We start from the raw sequence: 7,343 nt of genomic DNA on the forward strand, positions 1-7,343 counted from the left end.
CGACATCTTGACCAGGGCTGCACTGTACATGGTCCTATACAATGGTTGAGAGAAAAGTGGGTCACATATAACTCTGCTAAGTTTTTTCCGTGTCACATGATTAAGATAATCCGATGAAAACCGTGTATAAGTAAAATGACAAGCTTGAACAACTTCTTTGAAATATCGAATACTTCGTTAAACACAGTAGGATGTAACGACAAATTCAGGCAAAAATCTGCCCATTCTCAACTGAATTACAGCGCGAAAAAAGTGTTCCTTAGAATCCCTAAAGAATATAAAACGGCTAGCTAATTGGCCCACAAATAAATGTCATAAACTAAGGCCGCCAGTGCTTACCCTCCGAAACGGGTTGGTTCGACTGGTCCTTTCCCAAGAGGAGCCCCACACAGACACTGTAAACACCCTATGCAATTTTTGCACATTTAGACAGGAACAGTATAGCACTTGCATCACGTATCACACCTTGCTGACCAAGAAAAGATTGCAAACTGTGGCACGTCCAAACATCGAATGGTTCAATCCACCAAATACGGTTGTTGTTTTTTTCTTAATGCTTTGATAGTGAGAACAGAAAACAGCAACATCAACAGCGTATGCCAGCACACGAACCTCTTCTCGATGCAATATAAATGCTGCAATACAATTCTTATGTACGATACTTAAGCAGAATGGTTCAATATAGATGCAAAACTTTTTTTTCTATTTATTGCCATCATTTTACACACCTCAAAATACATGCATCAAAATACATTCCAGAAAAAAAGTGATGCTAATTTGGTGTAGATACCTATACACCGAAGTTCTATTTTTTTTCTTTTTTTTAATGCCAGGCTTTAAAAGACATCAAAATACATTCCAGAGAAAAAAAGAAAAATCTCCAACTCCTACACTGTTTCCAGAGTGTTTCGTTTGAGTAAAGGTCTGTGTTGTGTAAGCTTTGTCGTACGCTATGCCATTAGAAAGGAACTACTAAGGAACTAAAATTTCGTGGCGATATAATGTCGGCGCAAATCAGAACTCAACTTAGCATGACTTATTTAGAATATTTTAGAATTTATTTCTGCGCCACTACGTTCCCCCCCCCCCCCCCTTGCTCACTGGCTAACACTGTCACCGGCCGGCCGCCCAAGCGCCCGCACTGTATACTGGCTGCACAAATTTTATTAGATGCCGAGCGGACGCATTTCTTTAACTACATGTGTGACGGATACGCTGCCGACTAACAGGTCTGGATGTTCGTATGAGTCGTATTCGTCTTCTATAAGTGCGGATGGTGTATCTATGCCTGCTCCTGGAAGCCATTGGAAGATGATGTCATGTCCTTCATTAATTGCACAGTGATGAATTTGTCGTATTTCTGCAACGAGTTGTTTATGAGCTCCACGGCGAAGAGCCGCTTTTAAGGCTTGCAGGCTCCTTTTGAATCTGTGAAAATAAACAACCGCTGAAGGCTCTGCTGAGTGATATGCCTATTTGCGACACGAAGAGCGGTTAGCTCTGCAGCTGTTGAAGAAGTCTGGTGAATTGTCCTAACTTTTATTTCTGTATTAATTGAGGGTGTGACCATGGAGCCACAGCGGCATAGCAGGCAATCTCCGGGCGGACGAGGTCGCACCAACAGCCCACCAAGACGGCGATTGTGTGTTGATTCCCTTTTCCAGGGCAGAGGCAGCGGGCAGGTTTCGCGCCCTTGCGTGGGAACACACGATCTCCTTGTGGAATTCTGGACAGTTTGCGAACTGCCGCTTAAAATCCCTGGACCCTGACCTGAAGCTCCGGCTTCCACCTGGCCTACCCCGACGCGAAGAAAGTTAGCTGTGCCGCCTGTGGGTTGGTGCAGCATTCACAAAGTCCTATTCTTTTATTATAGGTATGGCAAACAGCCCAGCATGTACAAACTGTGGGTGCGACGTGTCAATAGGACACATTCTTTGTGAGTGCCCCATATACAGTGAGGAAAGACAGTGTCCATGCCGTGCGCTGGAGCATCTAGATAGACGCCCATTGACTGAAATTAAGATTTTAGGTCCCTGGCCACGGCGATCGTCTGCGGTGAAGGCCTCCAAGGCACTGCTCCGCTTTATGAAAAGCACAGGCCTAATCGAAAGACTGATTTTGCTGTTGTGTTACGTGATATGACTGTGACGTGATGTGATTTGACATGTCTGAGATGTGACTGTACTAACTTCACCCATCCCTCTCTCACAACTCTTATATCCACTCACCCCTTTTCCTCAGTGCAGGGTAGCAAACCGGTTTCTTTTACAGGTTAACCTCCCTGCCTTTCCTCCTCAACTTCTTCCTCCTCCTTCTTTGCCTGCTCCTGCTCGGGAGCCAGTGTGCTTGTGGTGCAGGCGCGTCTGGTCCTCGGTGGCTAGGTCGGCCAAGCAAGTCTGAAACCGAAAAAGCGGAGACAAAGGCTAGGCGAGAAGAGGCGATGAGGGTTAGAGGGCACGAAAATGCCGCCATGTGGGCACGAGACGCGGAGGCAATGCGACAGAAGCGTTCCCAAGACGTGGATTATTGCGAGACCCAGGCGGAGGGACCGAGGCAAGCGATATCCGAGGATTCTAACTACCAAGCTAGAGAGACGGACGCCGTCCGCCATAAGCGAGCTGAAGAGGCTGAGTACCGAACGAGGGAGGCGGACACCATGCGAATTGCGTGTTACAAAAAACTCGTATTACGGGCAAATAAGAGGGATGTGTATTGAGAAATCATATATATGGAACCTATTCATACCGGGTTATTAAACATGGGAGTTGTGGGAGTGGTGGGAGTGGTAGAAGTGGGAGGTTATGGTGGTTGTAGAATGTGTTCAGCGGCCCTCGTTCTGGAGAAAATGCGGATCGAGGCTAAAAAGATGTTCAGATAATTAAATAACGTAGGTAAAATAAAAGAACGAAAAAAAAAACACTAGCCGCACCAGGAATCGAATCCCTGTCTGACGTACTCCACCACACACCAGCCCAGCACGCTAACGACCGATACTCGTAAGCCTCCCTATACTCCCTACCTAGCCCCCAGTGTCGGTCCCCGCTAATTCCCCTTCCAATCGAGTCCTCCGTCTTCTGCTTCATGACCATTCTGATGACCCCTCGTGGCCAGTTTGGACATAAAGGGTGCCTTTGACAATGTCAGCCACAACTTGATCCTCTCCGGCCTTGTTGTTACCAACTTCGGCTCCCGCCTTTACTCCTACGTCCAAAGTTTGCTCTCTACCCGTACAGCAACCATTGGATTCGGTTCCTTCCGCTCTACCGAAGTCCCAGTCCCAGATCGAGGCACCCCTCAGGGCTCAGTCTTGTCTCCCATACTGTTTACCATCGCTCTCAGCCAACTCCGCTCCAAGCTTTCAACCATCCCCCATCTTCACCAGGCGTTTTACGCCGACGACCTAACCCTATGGACTGTTTCAGGCTCATTGGGTGCACAGCAAGACTCCCTTCAAACTGCCCTAGATATTACCGCCCAATACCTCAAACCTGGTGCCCTAATCGGTTCCCCGTCCAAATCCGCCGTGATGACAATCATCAGAAAACACGGGCGCGTTTACCCTTCTCCGCCGGTGTCGCTTTTCATTTACTCCCAGTTGCTGCCCCAAGTCACGGATATGCGTATCCTCGGCTTCTTCCTCCATCACCACAGCTCGGCCGCCTCGCAAATGCAGCGCCTGACCAAAGCCGCCCACCAAGTTCTCCGCATGATCAGCCGCATCACAGATCGTCGTCATGGCCTCAAAGAATCCGACGCTATCGTCCTTGTCCAATCCCTCATATCTCGCATTTTTTACGCTCTGCCCTTCCATCGTCTCCCTTTTCAGCATCATGACCGCCTAAACGTCATTCTCCGCGAGGCCTAAAAGCAAGCCCTGGGCATTCTACTATACGCAGCTACCTCACTTCTGCTCGCCATGGGCGTTCACAATACAATCCAAGAGCACACTGAAGTTCACCTGCTCTCGCAACGCGAACGACTTGGACAGACCCCGCAGGGCCGCCACCAACTCGAAGCACTCCGGTACCCTCTGCCCACATCGTACTTGAAAACTGTGCCGCTCCCCCTGAGCTACGCCAACGCATCGTGGTTGCTCCCATCCCCGCGCCATGAACCCTACGCTCAACGACGGCCGCCGCCATGCTCACGCCAGATATATCTGACGCCACTACTCTCGTAATGATGAACTCCGCTACACTGATGCCAGCCCGCACCCTGACCACCATGCTTACACCGTTGCCGCGGTGAATGCCTCCCTACAGCCGCAGGTCCTCGCCAGTGTGCGCACATCAGACACTGCAAGTGCTGAAGAGTTTGCCATTGCCCTTGCCATAACCACTTCCGCCTCGGAGCCCTCCGTCATTGTCTCGGACTCGCAGGTTGCCCTTCGTCGCCTCCGCGATGGCCGAATCTCCCCGCCTTCACTCCGTATCCTGACCACTATCCCTCCTGACCGCATAGTCAACCTCGTGTGGACCCTGGGCCACGAGTTGGTGGCCGGCAACAACAGAGCTCACGTTCTAGCCCGCGAGCATACTTACCAGACAATGCCGACCTCCTCCTCCTCTGAACCGGATCCCACCCCAATCCCGGTCCCACCCATACTCCGACACACTAGGGAGTTTTAGAATAGGGGCACCCAAGGCTTGGGGCCCCCAGGGAAATAGCGCGCGGCAGCGCAACGTGATAGCCGAGCGGCGAGTTTTAGAATAGGGGTTTTCCCGACGCAGCGGAGTCGGGCTTGCGTTCGTCGATTGCAGCGCCACGACGGTAGCCAAGGAAAAGCATTTTAATATATAAAATCCAAAAACGCTATCTTATTCGTCAGAAAGTACTATTATTGTGCAAATACTATCTTAAGACTACCGGTTATATAAACCGTTTTCGTCAGGCAAGACGAAATCGGCCAATTGTCAATCCAGGCCGAGACCGGGAAACCTCATTTGAACCTTCCGCGCTTTCCGCCGTCTGGTCCCTATGGCAACCAAAGGAGGCGAACTCGCTAAGCCTAGCAGCTCGGTAAATCCGGAAGCAATCTGAAAATATAGTGCGTTTTATCACTAAAATTTGGTTGTGCGGGCATCATGAGACATAGCATAAGCTTCGTTGGCCTTTCGTTTTCTATGAACGCGTGACATCATAGAGCGGTGACGACGAATGTGTGCCGAGGCGAGCGGCCGCCGCTTGGCCGAACTCCGCCATGTTGCCGTAACCCAAGCGACCCAACGGCACCTGAACTTGCAGAGAGCCGGCTCCGTGAACTGCGCATGCGCGCCCAGGACCAAAGTGGAAAGGGGGATACGTTGCTCTCCCGGACGGATGTGACGTCAAATAGCTTTTAGTGCTTGTTTTTTTCTAGAAATAAGCCTCAAACCCAGATGTTCACTGAGCCGACCAAAGTATGGCCCAAACAAGGAAGGCTGGCGCGCTTTTCACACAACGAGCATTTGCGCTTTGCGAGCCCTAGGCACCCTAGGTTGTCTTTCATGCGTCGGTCTGCTGCAGTTTGCGGGCCATCATCCCGGTAGATGCAAACTCGGTGAAATGCGGATTCAGTTTGTGGATTATAGCCTTAAATTCAAGGGCGTAGCCCTCGGTGCAGTCCTACTGACTGCGGTGAGTCGTACATACATGCCCGCGAACTCTAAGTAAAGTATTTGTCGTTTTTCTGCCATCGCCTTCCTTGTAGTTTCTTTAACGAGTTTTTGCACGGCAGCGCAAGCATGCGTTATCATCAATTATTGACGTGGCGTAATCGCGCTATCGCGCGACAGTCTCCAGGCGAAGGCGTGAGGAGACGACGAGACTGCGTATTGGCGTCCACGATCTCGTTTCATTGCGCTTGGAACAACTTCCATTCCTGCTGCTGTGCACCGATCGGTCGCCGGTTGCTGTTGTCTTCCGGATGCACTGGAGTATTGGGACATATGAGGCGACTAAAAGATAACGTAAAACTATTTCTATTTGTTTGGGCAGTATAAGGCATTTTTGCGTGCGCCAGCGTGAACGCGCTGGTTTATAATTGGGGTTTTATTGCCTTCCTCGCAGCTTCAACCGATGGAGCGGCTCGGCCCATAGAAAATGTCGGGCTTCTTTCGGAAAACTGTTGGAAGGTAAGTGGCACTCATCTGTACAGACCATACGTGGTAGTGCTGCAATACATGAGTAATATCTGCGGACTGCTAAAAGGGGGGTTGCTGGCCAGCTGAGAGATAGTTTAAACGTAAGTAGGCCCTGTGCGGACTGAGCCTCGAAGTGCAACAAGCCTACTGCACAGCATGAAATGGCTACAAAAGTATGGTTATATACATGACCGAATTCATGTGCTTATTTGCTCAGACCTTCCACTGTCAAGTACTCACACTTATTTCGGTGTATGCAGCAATGAGGGTGACTTCATTACTCCTCAGCTAGCATAGGTTCATGCCTGTGACAATATCTGTCCTTTTACTGCCGAAATCACTGCATTGGTGGAACTCACTGAGCTTGTTTATATAGATTTAACACTTTGGATGCATGTTGCTACCGCAGAGTTCCCTAATGTATATATCTTTTGCCTGCTCCAACATAAATAGTTGGCAGTGCTTGGCTTCAAGCTGCTGCCAAGGCCATTGACAGCTTATTTGAAAAGAGAGCAATAATTAATCTGAGCTGGCATGTTTTATGGGAGAGTGAGGCACCATTGCAAGTACCTCGTAATCCTGTCAAAGAGCTTGGCAGTTGCTGCTATAAGCACTCTCCATTACAATTCCATGCAAGCCGCAGCATATTCCGCACTTACTGCACACATGATTTAACTTAGTCTCTTTGTTGCTATTTCAGTGCTTTGTAAGTGTGCTAAATATTTGTATTTGTGCTAGCATTGACAGCCAGTCTCGTTGCTACCTTTTTCCTTCTGCAGCAGGCACTCTCACTTGCTTTACTCGAACCAAATTTTTTTGTGAGTGAGTTTTCTGAATTTATGCAAACTAAATGTAATTGCAGTATAATTCTCATTTATTTACATCTGCAGAGGCAACGAATTCTTGGTGGCGACGAACGAGTTCCCTCCGCCAGTTCGATTACACCGCCACCTCAGTAGTGCAGTGAGCTGCGACTGGTGTGGCCAAATGGATACTCTCACTGCTTCCACAGGTTTAGAGCGTGCTCCCAGTTAAGTTTAAAACACCTTGCTTGCAATGTATTTAATCTTGTTGTGTAATATTGTCACCCTTGCTGATATGCTATTATTTGAAAATCATTCTGGGTGGTTTGGAACACACGATTTGCAATGGGGGGAGGTGGGAAGCACAAATGTGTGACTGCAATTTTTTGCCAGTCTAGCTTCTAGCCTTGCGAATTAA

General features: G+C 49.1%; 1 long non-coding RNA gene across 1 annotated transcript; it reads left to right on the forward strand.

Moving 5' to 3' along the window:
* Positions 1–5,772: 5,772 nt before the first annotated feature.
* Positions 5,773–7,119, forward strand: LOC146209202 (uncharacterized). The gene is made up of 3 exons (XR_014703420.1): positions 5,773–5,948; positions 6,049–6,113; positions 7,013–7,119. It is a non-coding gene; the product is annotated as an uncharacterized LOC146209202 (long non-coding RNA).
* The last annotated feature ends 224 nt before the right edge of the window (positions 7,120–7,343 follow it).

Source organism: Amblyomma maculatum, chromosome 1 (genome assembly GCF_055883805.1).
Source record: "Amblyomma maculatum isolate TAMU_Amacu chromosome 1, ASM5588380v1, whole genome shotgun sequence".
NCBI classification, from domain to species: Eukaryota; Metazoa; Arthropoda; class Arachnida; order Ixodida; family Ixodidae; genus Amblyomma; species Amblyomma maculatum.